The sequence below is a fragment of the Macaca mulatta genome, chromosome 10, assembly GCF_049350105.2.
Source record: "Macaca mulatta isolate MMU2019108-1 chromosome 10, T2T-MMU8v2.0, whole genome shotgun sequence".
Classification (NCBI taxonomy): Eukaryota; Metazoa; Chordata; class Mammalia; order Primates; family Cercopithecidae; genus Macaca; species Macaca mulatta.
The window spans coordinates 85,105,773-85,120,107 of record NC_133415.1 but is presented as its reverse complement, the minus strand read 5'-3'; the positions used below and the strand labels follow the sequence as shown (position 1 = coordinate 85,120,107).

Here is a 14,335-nt window from a genome sequence, read left to right as displayed (position 1 = left end):
CATCACCTTCATCCTGAAGACCTTTTCTGCTAGAACTTGTCATTCAATGTTAACACCCACTGTTTGAATGGTTATTGAACATGAAATATTGAGTCATTCCCCAACCTCATCTCTTTTATCTGCTGAGGAAATCAAATGCACATTTGTCACAGCAGCCACACTCTTCCAGACCGTTTTCCAATTCTTTTGTTTTTAGATTCATGCATCCTCACCCTGCTAGCAGTCACAGAGTCTCACCTCAAAGTCTAGAACTAGGTATGAATTGGATTCTCAGTAACTACTGGCTTCCTATGGAAAGCCTAAGAGAGAGGTCACAAACTGGTTACATTCTATCTGAAACATTTTATTTGGCCCACCTGGTATTTAAAACAACATAGGCGGGGCGTGGTGGCTCACATCTGTAATCTCAGCACTTTGGGAGGCTGAGGCAGGTGGATCACCTGAGGTCAGGAGTTCGAGACCAGCCTGTCCAACATGGTAAAATCCCGTCTCTAATAAAAATACAAAAATTAGATAAGCACGGTGGCGGGTGTCTGTAATCCCAGCTACTCGGGAGGCTGAGGCAGGAAAATCGCTTGAACCCAGAGGCGGGGGTTGTAGTGAGCTGAGATTGCGCCATTGTACTCCGGCCTAGGTGACAAGAGCAAAACTATGTCTCAAAAATAAATAAATAAATAAATAAAACATGGGCTGGGCGCAGTGGCTCACACCTGTAATCTCAGCACTTTGGGAGGCCAAGGCAGGCGTATCACCCGAGGTCAGGAGTCTGAGACCCCGTCTCTACTAAAAATACCAAAATTAGCTGGGTGTGGTGGCATGTGCCTATAGTCCCAGCTACTTGGGAGGCTGAGGCGGGAGAATTGCTTGAACCCAGGAGGTGGAGGCTGCAGTGAGCCGAGATTGCACTACTGCACTCCAGCCTGGGTGACAGTGAGACTCTGTCAAAAAAAAAAAAAAAAAAAAAGAACATGAAGCCTCGGCAATATAGGGAGACCTCCATCTCCACCAAAAATTTAAAAACTAGCTGGGCATGGTGCCACTTGCCTGTGGTCGTAGCTATTCGAGAGGGTGAGGTAACAGGATCACGTAAGCCCAAGTCAAGGCTACAGTGAGCCATGACTGCACCACTGCACTCCAGCCTGGTGCTAGGTCTTGCCCTGTTTCCAAAAGTAAAAATAAACAACAACAACAAAATCCTCAGCAATTCCACTTCTCTATATATGTATATCCTAGTAAAAAGCTTTGTATATGTGCACAAGAAAACATAGACAAGATTGCTTCCTGCAGCATGGTTATCACAGTAGAAAAACTAGAAACAGGCTGGGTGTGGTGGCTCACACCTGTAATCCCAGCACTTTGCGAGGCCGAGGTGGGAGGATACCTTGTGGCCAGGAGTTCAAGACCAGCCTGGGGAACACAGTGAGACCATCTCTAAAAAAAATTTTAAAAATTGGCTGGGTGCAGTGGCTCACACCTGTAATCCCAGCACTTTGGGAGGCCGAGGCGGGCAGATCACATGGTCAGGAGATGGAGACCATCCTGGCTAACACGGTGAAATCCCGTCTCTACTAAAAAAGTACAAAAAAAATTAGCCAGGCATGGTGGTGGGCGTCTGTAGTCCCAGCTACTCAGGAGGCTGAGGCAGGAGAATGGCGTGAACCCGGGAGGCGGAGCTTGCAGTGAGCCGAGATTGCGCCACTGCACTCCAGCCTGGGCGACAGAACAAGACTGTCTCAAAAAAATTTTTTTTAATTTAAAAAATATAGCTGGGTGTGGTAGAACATACCTGTAGTCCCAGCTTCTTGGGAGGCTGAGGCAGGAGGATACCTTGAGTCCAGGAGTTGGAGGTTGTAGTGAGCTATAATAGCACTACTGCACTCCAGCCTGGGTAACAGAGGGAGACACTATCTGTAAACAAAACAAAACAGATCAAGTGTGGGGGCTCTCACCTATAACCCCAGTACTTTGGGAGGCCAAGGCAGGAGGATCGCCTTAGCCCTGGAGTTGGAGACCAGCCTGGGAACAGAAGGAGACCCCATCTTTAAAAATTAGCCAGGCATGATGACACATGCCTATAGTCCCAGCTACTTGGGAGGCTGAGGCAGGAGGATTGCTCAAGCCCACGAGGTTAAGACTGCAGTGAGTCAGGATCACACCACTGCATTCCAGCCTGAGTCACAGAGGAAGACCCTGTCCCAAAAAGCAAGCAAAAAAATCTAGAAACAACCTAGACATCCATTTATAGGGGAATTGAATAATAAAATATGGTATATTCATATCATAAACAATATGGTTGGTGTGGTGGCTCACGCTTGTAATCCCAGCACTTTGGGAGGCTGTGGCGGGAGGATCATCTGAAGTCAGGAGTTTGAACCACCCTGGCCAACATGGCGAAACTCCATCTCTACTAAAAAATACAAAAATTAGCCGGGCGTGGTGGGATGCGTCTGTAATCCCAGCTACTCAGGAAGCTGAGGCACAAAAATCACTTGAACCCAGGAGTTGGAGGTTGCAAGTGAGCTGAGATCGTGCCACTGCGCTCCAGCCTGGGTGACAGAGTGAGACTCTGTCTCAAAAAAATAATAATAATAACAATATATATGTGTGTGTATATATATATATACACACACACACACACACACATATATACCATTCAGTAGTTTTAAGATATAAGGAATAAATTAGAGCAGAAATCAGCAAATTACGGCCCATGATATGAATCTGACCCAGATCCTGGTTTTGTAAACAAAGTTATATTAGAACAGCAATGTCCCTTAGTTTACATATTATCTACTGCTGCATTAACTACAGAGGTGAACAGAGTTGAGTAGTTGCAAGACAGACAATATGGACTATAATACTAAAATATTTACTACCTGCCCTTTTACAGGAAGTGTTTGTCAACCTCTGAATTAGGGTTACATATTTAATATGGATAAATAAATAGGCTTGAGTGAGAAACAAAGCTGCAGAGTGACAGTTATGATTAGGAACTTACAAAACAATATGGTGCTCATGGATTTGCATTTATGTATGTATAAGTATTAAAAAGTGGGATAGGATGGGTACAGTGGCTCACACCTCTGTAATTGCAGCACTTTGGTAGGCTGAGGTAGTAGGATCACTTGAGTTCAGAAGTTTGAGACCACCCAGGGCAACAGAGCAAGACCCTATTTCTACCAAAAATGAAAATTAGCCCAGCATGGTGGCCTACTACCTATAGCTACTCCAGAAGACTGGAAGGATCACTTGAGCCCAGGAGGTGGAGGTTACAGTGAGTCATGATTGTACCACTGCACTCCAGAGCGAGCCCATGTCTCTGAAGAAAGGGGAGGGGAGGGGAGGGGAAGGAAGGGGAGGGGAGGGGAGGGGAGGGGAGGGGAAGGGAGGGGAGGGGAAGGGAGGGGAGGGGAGGGGAGGGGAGGGGAGGGGAGGGGAGGGGAGGGGAGGGGAGGGGAAGGGAGGGGAGGGGAAGGGAGGGGAGGGGAGGGGAAGGGAGGGGAGAAGAGAAGAAATAGAAGGATATATAATAATTTATGATAGTGGCTGCCCAAACTGGGCAATGGGAAGTAATGGGAGTAGAGATAGGAAGGATATTTCAACTTTATCTGTAATATTTTATCCTTTCTCTTAAAAAAACAAAAACAGAGGAAGCTTTCAAGCTTATAAGAGAAAATGTTAACATTTCTCTTACTTTGTTGATTCTATTTCTTACATTATTCCCTGAATTTTTGTTTTGTCTGTTTTTTGAGATAGAGTCTCACTCTGTCACCCAGGCTGGAGTGCAGTGGCACAATCACAGCTCATTGCAACCTCCGCCTCCCGGGCAATTTTCTGCCTCAGCCTCTTGAGTAGCTGGGATTACAGGCTCACGCCACCATGCATAACTAACTGCTGTATTTGTTATAGAGCTGGGCTTTTGCCATGTTAGCCAGGCTGGTCTCGAACTCCCAGCCTCAAGTGACCCACCCACCCTGGACTTCCAAAGTGCTGGGATTACTGGTGTGACATTGCACCAGGCCTGAACTCTTTTTTTTTTTAATTCAAAAAAACAACAATTTTTTTTTTTTTAGGGAGTTTCACTCTTGCTGCCCCAGGCTGGAATGCAATGACATGATCTTGGCTCACCACAACCTCCGCCTCCCAGGTTCAAGTGAGTCTCCCGCCTTAGCCTCCCAAGTAGCTGGGATTGCAGGGATGCGCCACCTTGCCCAGCTAATTTTGTATTTTTTTAAGTAGAGATGGGATTTCTCCATGTTGGTCAGGCTGGTCTCAAACTCCTGACCTCAGGTGATCTGCCCGCCTCAGCCTTCCAAAGTGCTGGGATTACAGGCGTGAGCCACCACACCCAGCCTAACAATTTCATATTTAAAAAAAAAAAAAAAAAAAAAAATTTCCACTTCTCTGGAAACATGGGAATATCTGACAGCCCTTGACCTGAACCCCAAGTGGCAGCAATAGGAATCCTCCCCAACCCTACTCTCTCCTGTTTCACATCTAGCATGCTTTGCTCACTTATACTTCCTGGCTGGCTCTTGTAGACATCTCTATGACCAAATTCACGTATGTATGATTTGACTAAGAAAGGCCTGACACACTAGCCTATCTTTTTAAATGCCATTTGCTGAAGCTCTGTAATAACATAGAAAGTGCTTATTATAAATGAAAAAGCAGTTTACAAAATTGAATTACTGCATGCAGTCACAATTATATAAACATAAAGACACGTAAAAACATCAATAGTGGTCAACCCTGGGTAATAGTACTGGTGATTTCCCCTGCTCTTTCAACATTTCTGTGTTTTCCAAATTCTCTTTAATGAGCATATGGTATCTCCAAATGGGAAAAAATAGAGGTTTGGCAATTCCCCAGGAACAACCCTGCAAGGAGGTGCAACCTGTGGGCACACAGAGTGCATACTAATGCACCTCAAATCAATGCATTCCAAAGCAATGTCCTGTAAGATCAGATCAGGCAACCACCTGCCAACTGCCTGGCCCAGGGTTCAAATACTCAGAGTGTCTGAAATGCAGCCCAAGCCAAAGATCACATGAGCAATCAGAAAAGCACTGCAACACTCAAGCAAGAAGATAAAAGCGACTCCCTGCTAAGTAGCCTAAACCAATTCCCTGGACAGGCGTCTCTCCGGGGAAGCAGCTGTTTTTACTCTATATCCACTTCATCACCATCAACACTACTCCCTTTTACAATTATTTCTAATTGTTTTTGAAGTATCAGGACCCCATGTTTGCAATCCCTGAATCACATCAGGAAAGCAAGTCCAATTCTAGGTTTCTGGTTCCTATGATGGCCAGTTTCACAACGGGAGTTACACACTTTTTAAAACAAGATTATCCATCTTGGGTTGAAAAATAACACCACTGTCCTGCAGAACTTTTAAAAAGATATTTTATACATATTGAGGAAATGGCTCTACATTTGCTTATATGTGCATAAAAAATATCTGAAAGAATTCACAAGAACCATATAACAACTGCCAGATAACAACAGTGGCTTTCCCTAAAAGAGCCGGGTGGATGAGGGCCAAAAGTAGAAGAGAAACTTTTCATTATATACCCTTTTTTCTGTTGTTGTTCTTCAGACCGAGTTTCACTCTGTCACCCAGACTGGAGTGCTGTGGTGCAATCTTGGCTTACTGCAACCTCTGCCTCCTGTTCAAATGATTCCTGTGCCTCAGCCTCCCGAGTAGCTGGGATGGCAGGCACCCACCACCACACCCAGCTAATTTTTGTATTTTCAGTACAGATGGGGTTTTGCCATGGCAAGGCTGGTCTCGAACTCCCGGCCTCAGGTGATCCGTCCACCTTAGCCTCCCAAAGTGTGTATACCCTTTAATACCTCTTGAGTTTTGAATCATGTAAATATATTACTTAGTCAAAAAATAAAATAAAATAAAGGGAAAGAGAGAAAGGGAAAGGCTTTTGTGAAATTAAATATACAGGGGTTACTCATTTTTCCCATTTTATCTATCCATTTGTGCTGACCACCACGAATATAAGATAATAAAAATGGGCCGGGTATGGTGGCTCACACATATAATCTCAACACTTTGGGAGGCCGAGGCGGGTGGATCACAAGGTCAAGAGATTGAGACCATCCTGGCCAACATGGTGAAACCCCGTCTCTACTAAAAGTACAAAAATTAGCCAGGTGTGGTGGCAGGCAGCTGTAGTCTCAGCTACTCGAGAGGCTGAGGCAAAAGAATCGCTTGAACCCGGGAGGCGGAGGTTGCAGTGAGCTGATATCATGCCACTGCACTCCAGCCCAAGGGACAGTGCGAGATTCCATCTCAATTAAAAAAAAAAAAAAAAGATAATAAAAATGTTTTAATTGATAAATGAGGGGACCTACTAAGGGATCTAAATTTGGGACCTGCTTATCCCAAATTTAGGATGAAGCTTTGTAAACCAGTTTCTATTAGGTCCATAGCACTGGAATTTTTAACTTTCTTATGTAAATGTAGCAAGTCACGTAGTGTCAGCTCTAAAAAGCATTTAGAGCAAAGATGTCAAATAAGAAACCAATAAAATATATTATGTTGTTATTACAGGCATTATTTATAAACATAAGGTCGGCCGGGCGCAGTGGCTCACGCCTGTAATCCCAGCACTTCGGGAGGCGAGGTGGGTGGATTATGAGGTCAGGAGATCCAGACCATCCTGGTTAACACAGTGAAACCCCGTCTCTACTAAAAATACAAAAAAAATTAGCTGGGCATAGTGGCGGGTGCCTATAGTCCCAGCTACTCAGGAGGCTGAGGCAGGAGAATGGCGTGAACCCGGGAGGCAGAGCTGGCAGTGAGCGGAGACTGCGCCACTGCACTACAGCCTGGGCGACAGAGTGAAACTCTGTCTCAAAAAAAAAAAAAAAAAAAAAAAAAGCGGGGGTCACCTTTTTTGTAAGCCAAATAGTTGTGTGAACTGTCTAAAAAGTTTCAAAATGTCCCTTACAGAGAGAACATATAAGAGCCACAGCATCTCAAATTGGCACAACACACTTGAGGGCAGTCAGGCAATCAACACCAAAACTCTAAATGTGAATACTCCCTTGAAACAGCAATTCCATTTCTTGGAATTATTTTAAAGACATAATTGAGTAAGTAAATACAACTAAATACATGTGCAACGATGTAATACACATTTGTGTTTGTCACAACACCATCTCTAAGCACTTAAATGCTCATCAATAAAGGAGTGGTTAGATGATGACACATCTCTACAATGGGAAACTATGAAGTCATTAAAAATGGCAACAAACCTCTAGGTATTTAGATATGGGCAATATTCAAGACACATTGTTGAGTGAAGAAAAAGGCTACTGAACAGAATTACTATGATATAGTTAATGTTTATGTGTACATGCACATGTGCAGAAGCAGATTTGGGGAACACAGCATAAAGACATTGTTAAAAGCATCAGCTACGGTGTTCAACAGGTCTGGCTTTGAATTTCTGCTCTGCCATTTACTAGCTATAAAATCTCAAGAAACTTACTAAGTCATAGTTTCTTCTTCCACAAAGTATGGTTAATAACAACATCTCCCTTAAAGAACTGTTCTAAAGGATTAAACCAATGAATGTCAAACGCTTAGCTTTTAACATTGAAAAGTACTAATAGATAGGAAATGCAGGCAATATTGACCTCTAGGGTGGTGAGCCTGCAGGTTATTGTTTTGCTTTCTTTGTATTTTTTGATGGGTGCACGTATTTTGATTTTTTTTTTTTTTTTTGAGACGGAGTCTCGCGCTGTCGCCGGACTGGAGTGCAATGGTCAGATCTCAGCTCACTGCAAGCTCCGCCTCCCGGGTTTACGCCATTCTCCTGCCTCAGCCTCCCAAGTAGCTGGGACTACAGGCGCCTGCCACCTCGCCCGGCTAGTTTTTTGTATTTTTTAGTAGAGACGGGGTTTCACTGTGTTAGCCAGGATGGTCTCGATCTGCTGACCTCATGATCCGCCCGTCTCGGCCTCCCAAAGTGCTGGGATTACAAGCTTGAGCCACCGCGCCCGGCCACGTATTTTGATTTTTATAATTAAGGTTGGGGGAGCAAAATGCAATGTTTTCTTTGGAGAAAAGTCCAGAACTTTGATTTCAGCTTAAATGTCTAAAGAAGACACACTAGTTCTCTGGAAAGAAACCTAAAAAGGTCACAGTCAAGTAATAAGAACAATAAATGCCTGCCCTGAATTCAAATGGGTGCCATGTACTCTCTGTCATTTGATGACACAAATAGGCAAACAAAGCATTTACTTAGGTAGGGAAAAAGGAAAAGAAACTCTTTTGGCATTCAGTTGTAAAACATTCATAAAATACATTCAAAAAAATATATTCAAGTCTATTGGACAACACCTACCATTCAGAATCAATGCGGTTCTTGGGTTTTATTGAATTCAATAGTCACAACTCACAGTATACCAAGAGCTTAATGTGTAGTCCTCTTTTAATCCTCAAAATCACCTTAGGAGGAAGGCAGGCATTAGCCTCATTTAAAGAATAAGGATCAGAGACTCAGGGAAATTAATTTGCCCAAGGTTACACAATAATTAAGTGGAAGAGTCAGGATTCAAAACCAGATTTGTCTTATTTTAAAAACCATATATAAACCCATATATTTTTAAAACACCTGATATATATATGCATATATACATGTGTATGTCTATGAACAGATTAAAGCAATTCAAGCTGTACAGAGTATACAGTGAACATGTAAACCTTCCTAACATATCTGCATTGCTCCTTCATCTTCATCTTTTTTTTTAAACCTTTTTAACTCAAGTAGCAGTATACTATACACCATTGTACTCCTTCCTAGATAAATCTTGGAGAACTCGCCTTAACTCATTTTGTATTGTTTTCTTTGCTTGTCTTTTTGAGATAGACTCTTGCTCTGCACTCCAGGCTGGAGTGCAGTGGCATGATGTCGGCTCACCCCAGCCTCAACCTCCTCAGTAGCTGGAACTACAGGTACATGCCACCAAACCTGGCTAATTTTGTTTTTATTTTTTTGTAGAGACAAAAGTCTTACTACATTGCCCAGGCTGGTCTTAAACTCCTGGCTCAAGTGATCCTTCCATCTCTCAGCCTCCCAAAGTATGGGATTACAAGCATCAGACACCATGCCCAGCTGCTTCTTTTTCCTTTCTTTTCTGTCTTACATCCTTCCTTTCATTCATTCATTCATTTTGAGACAGAGTCTCTGTTGCCCCGGTAGCAGTACAGTGGCACAATTAAAGCTCACTGCAACCTCGACCTCCTGAGCTCAAGCAATCTTCCCACCTCAGACTCCCAAGTAGCTGGGACTATAAGCACACCCCACCACATCCAGTTAATTTTTTATCTTTTGTAGAGAGAGGGTTTTGCCATGTTGGCCAGGCTGGTCTTGAACTCCTGACCTCAGGTATTCCACCCGCTTTGGCCTCCCAAAGTGCTGGGATTACAGTCGTGAGTCACTGCACCCAGCCAAAAAAGGCTTTGATCAATCAGTCCATTACTGAGGGACCTTCTGATTGTTTCTGGTCATTTGCTACTGCAAACAGTACTCCAGTAGCTATACTGAACATATATACCTTTAGATAAGTGGGAGTAGTTGGTAGGATCCACTCCCAGAGGTAGGACTGTTGTATACAATCTATTGTTTTTTAAGAGTCAAGGTCTTCACATTCTGTTGTTTTTTTAAGAGTCAACGTCTTGCTCTGTTGCCCAGGCTGGAGTGCAGTGGCAGAATCTCAGCTTACTGCAACCTCGAACTCCTCACTCAAGCAATTGTCTCACCTCAGCCTCCAGAGCAGCTGGGACTACAGGTGTGCGCCACTGCACCCGACTAATTTTTTTTTTTTTTTTTTTTTTTTTTAATTTTTAGTAGAGACGGGGTTTCACTGTTTTGGCCAGGCTGGTCTCAAACTCCTGACCTCAAGTGATCCACCTGCCTCAGCCTCCCAAAGTGCTGGGATTACAGGCATGAGCCACCATGCCTGGACTAATTTTTAAAATAGTTTGCAGAGAGGGGAGTCCTGCTTTGTTGCACAGGCTGGTCTCAAACTTGTGGTTTTATGTGATTCTCCTACTTAGGACTCCCAAAGTGCTGGTATTACAGGTCCACCATGTAATACCAGCCACCATGGTGAGCCACCACGTCCAGATCCTTTTTTGATCTTGATTCAAACAAACCAACTGTTAAGAAATGTACAAGGACCAAGCTAGGTGGTTCACCACCCATAACCCCAGCACTTTGGGAGGCCAAGGCGGGAGGATCACTTGAGCCTAGGAGTTCAAGACCAGCTTGCGCAAGATGGCAAGACCCTGTCTCTACAAAAAAAATTTTTTAAATTAGCCGGGTGTGGTGGTGTATGCCTGTAGCCCCAGCTACTCAGGAGGCTAAGTTGGGAGGATTGCTTGAGCCCAGGAGTTTGCTTGAGCCGCCTGGGAGTTTGAGGCAGTAGTGAGCTCTGATTGCACCACTGCACTCAAGCCTAGGTGATACAGTGAGACCTTGTCTCAAGAAAAAAAAAAATGACGCCGGGCGTAGTGGCTCATGCCTGTAATCCCAGCACTTTGGAAGGCCAAGGACGGCGGATCACTTGAGGTCAGGAGTTCAAGACCCGCCTGTCCAACATGATGAAATCCTGTCTCTACTAAAAATACAAAAATTAGCTGGGTGTGGTGCATGCATGTCTGTAATCCCAGCTACTAGGGAGGCTTTGGTAAGACAACTGCTTGAACCCGGGAGGCGGAGATTGCAGTGGGCCTAGATCATGCCACTGTACTCCAGCCTGGGTGACAGAGCAAGACTCTATCTCCAAAAAAAAAAAAAAGTATAAGACAATCAAGGAAATTGGAACACTGGATATGAGACAATGTAAGAAATTATTGTTATTTATGTGTAAAAATGTTATTATTTTAAAAACAAAGTTCTTATCCTCTAGAGATAAACAAGAATATTTTCAGACAAAGTTATATGCTGTCCGGGATCTTTTTCAGGGGTAGGGTGCATGGAAGGTTATAGGTAAAATAGGATTGCCAACTGCTGAGAACTGCTGGAGGCGGGTAATGGGTTCATGATTCATTGCATTATTCTAGTTTTATGTATAATTGGGATTTTCCAAATGAAAAAAAAATCACCCTCTAACCAACGGCTTATCATTTAAATTTTTTTTAAATTACCGTAAAAAACCCCATATAATATAAAATTTACCCTTTTAATCATTTTAAGTGTATATAGTTCAGTAGTGTTAACTATATTCACATTGTTGTATAACATATTTCTAGAACTTTTTCATCTTGCAAAACTGAAACTTTACAACCATTGAACAATTCCTCATTTCCCCCTCTCCTCAGCACCTGGTAACCACGTTTCCATGATTTTGTCTACTCTAGCTACCTCGGATAAGTGGAATCATAACAGTATTTGTCCTTTTGTGACTGGCTTATTTCACTTAGCACAATGCCCTCAAGGTTCATCAATACTAAAGCATGTGTCAGAACTGCCTTCTTTTTAAGGCTGAATAATATTCCATTCTATGTATGTACCATATACATATTTATTTTAATTAATTAATTTATTTATTTATTTGAGACACAGTCTCGCTCTGACACCCAGACTGGAGTGCAGTGGCGCAATCACAGCTCATTGCATCCTTGAACTCCTAAGCTCAAGCAATCCTCCCACCTCAGCCTTTTGAGTAGCTAAGACTACAGGTACGTGCCACCATACTCAGCTAATTTTTTATTATTATTATTTGTTATAGAAACAAGGTCTCACTATATTGCCCAGGCTGGTCTGGAACTCCTGGGCTCAAGCAATCCTTCCGCCTTGGCCTCCTGAAGTGCTGGGATTACAAGCGTGAGCCATCGCACCTGGCCTGTACCACATATTCTTTATCCATTTATCCATTAATGGACATTTGGGCTGCTTCTACCTCTTGGCTATTGTGAATAATCCTATGGGCAGAGGGCCATAGCAAAACCTGTATTTAACAGGCAGAGGTAGCCTGAATAGCCAAAAAGAGATTCAGACACACCTGGGACTGAAACCCAGCTCTATCATTCCTAGTTTTGTTTGTTTTTGAGATGGAGTCTTGCTGTCACCCAGGCTGCAGTGTAGTAACGCGATCTCGGCTCACTGCAACTTCCACTTCCCGAGTTCAAGCGATTCTCCTGCCTCAGCTTCCCAAGCAGCTGGGATTACAGGTGCCCACCACCACGCACGGCTAACTTTTGTATTTCCAGTAGAGAGTGGGTTTCACTATGTTGGCCAGGCTGGTCTCGAACTCCTGACCTCAGGTGTTCTACTTGCCTCGGCCTCCTAAAGTGCTGGGAGCCATGGTGCCCAGCCTATCATTCCTAGTTCTGAGGCTCTGTGAAAGTTTCTTACCCCTCGGAGCTGATGTCCTCATCTGTAAAATGGGAATATCACTAACACCTGCTGCCTGGGGCAGTGTAAGGACTAGATGAAGACAGGCAGCAAGCGTCTGGCCCACAAGTGGTAACTCTACCTTGACCCAATTTGCAGGAGGAAAAAACAGAGACTTAGACAGGGAAGTAAAGTGGTACACTGAGTTAATAAGTGGTAAAGCAAGCTGAAACCAGGTCCACCTGGCTCCAAAGTCCATGGCCTTTTTCCACATCAGCATGTCCTAAATGTCAGTAATCAGATTGTTCCTTCACAATTTTCGCCATGTCTATCATCAACTGCACTATTATTTACTTACCGTTTTTTCTTTAAATCTACTTCTATTAACACAAACTTATTTTAAAAAGAAACTTTATATAACTACCATGAATGGAAAATCAGTATCACTTGTTATGAATAGAAAGTAACTGAAAATAAATATAAGAACAGACAACAATGTTACTAAATTCTAGCTAAATATTGTAGCTTATCTGAGGCCTGAGGCTTGATCACCATTGGTTTGAAAGGGAACTTAACAACTGTTAAGAAACAGACTAGTGGCCGGGCATGGTAGCTCCCGCCTGTAATCCCCGCCCTTTGGGAGGCCAAGGCAGGTGGATCATGAGGTCAGGTGTTTAAGATCAGCATGGCCAAGATGGTGAAACCCTGTCTTTACTAAAAATACAAAAATTAGCCAGGCATGGTGGCAGGGGCCTGTAATCCCAGCTACTCAGGAGGCTGAGGTAAAGAACTGCTTGATGCCAGGAGGCAGAGGTTGCAGTGAGCCGAGATTGTGCCACTGCACTCCAGCCTGGGCGACTGAGTGAGACTCCATTTCAAAAAAAAAAAAAAAAAAAACAGACTAGTACCAAACAAATACAGTATTCTTCTTGACACAGAAGAACCAAGAGAGTTTTAAAGAGAATAGCTCTCACCACTGCATTCAACATAATTTAGGATGTTGTGTTTGCGTGTCACCCTAACTCTCCTCCTACTCCACCTGGTTCAGCTCTGCAGAATATAAGGACCCACTCAGATCCCCTGAATCAGAATCTTGTTTTATCAAGATTCATGCCTACGCATGCTACCTTTACAGTAAACAGTTTCAAAGTTGATCCAGCAGAATTTCCCATAAATCATAGGATTTATTTTACTAATATGATGAGTTAAATGCTTTTTGAAAAATCCCTTTTCAAAAGTCCATCAGAACTGTCTTGGCTCATTGTCCAATGTTATAATGATATGCAACAGCCTATTCAGATAATGAAGGGTTGAAATGACAAAGGCCTACGTTCTGGGTCCTACTTGTAGGGAATTCTTCATCAGAAAGAAAAAATGGATAAAAAGAAGACACAAAAGAAGGTGAGAAAAACTATTACATTAAAAAAATACTTCATGATATGTAAAATATATCTAAATAAAGGTTTTTTTGTTTGGAGACAGGAACTCATTCACTGTGTCACCCAGGCTGGAATGCAGTGGCACAATCATGGTTCACTGTAGCCTTGAACTCCTGGGCTTGAACTCGCCTCAGCTTCCCGAGTAGTTGGGAGTACAGGTGCAAGCCACTGCACCTGGGTATATTTTTATATGTTTTGTATAGATGGGGTCTCGCTATGTTGTCCAGGCTGGTCTCAAACTTCTGGCCTCAAGCAATCTTCCCACTTAGGCCTCCCAAAGCGCTGGGATTACAGGAATGAGCCACCACACCCAGCTAAAGCTGTTTTTAAAAAGATACTTTTAGGCCTGGCGCCGTGGCTAAAGCCTGTAATCCCAGCGCTTTGGGAGGCCAAGACAGGCGGATCTCAAGGTCAGGGGTTCAAGACCAGCCTGACCAACATGGTGAAACCCTGTCTCTACTAAAAATACCAAAATTAGCTGGGCGTGGTAGTGTGCACCTGTAATCCCAGCTACTCAGGAGGCTGAGG

General features: G+C 43.4%; 1 protein-coding gene across 4 annotated transcripts in view; it reads right to left on the bottom strand.

Annotated features, from left to right (window-relative positions):
- Positions 1 to 14,335, bottom strand: part of KIF3B (kinesin family member 3B) — a 58,121-nt gene that overhangs the window by 33,203 nt on the left and 10,583 nt on the right. Inside the window, exon 2 of one of the 4 annotated variants that reach the window (XM_077948650.1) lies at positions 1,787 to 1,908. The exons of 2 other annotated variants lie outside the window; for them this stretch is intronic. The gene's annotated coding sequence lies outside the window, so the exon portion shown is untranslated. The remainder of the gene's footprint in view (positions 1 to 1,786; positions 1,909 to 14,335) is intronic. One more of the 4 variants, XM_077948652.1, reaches the window with a different exon arrangement.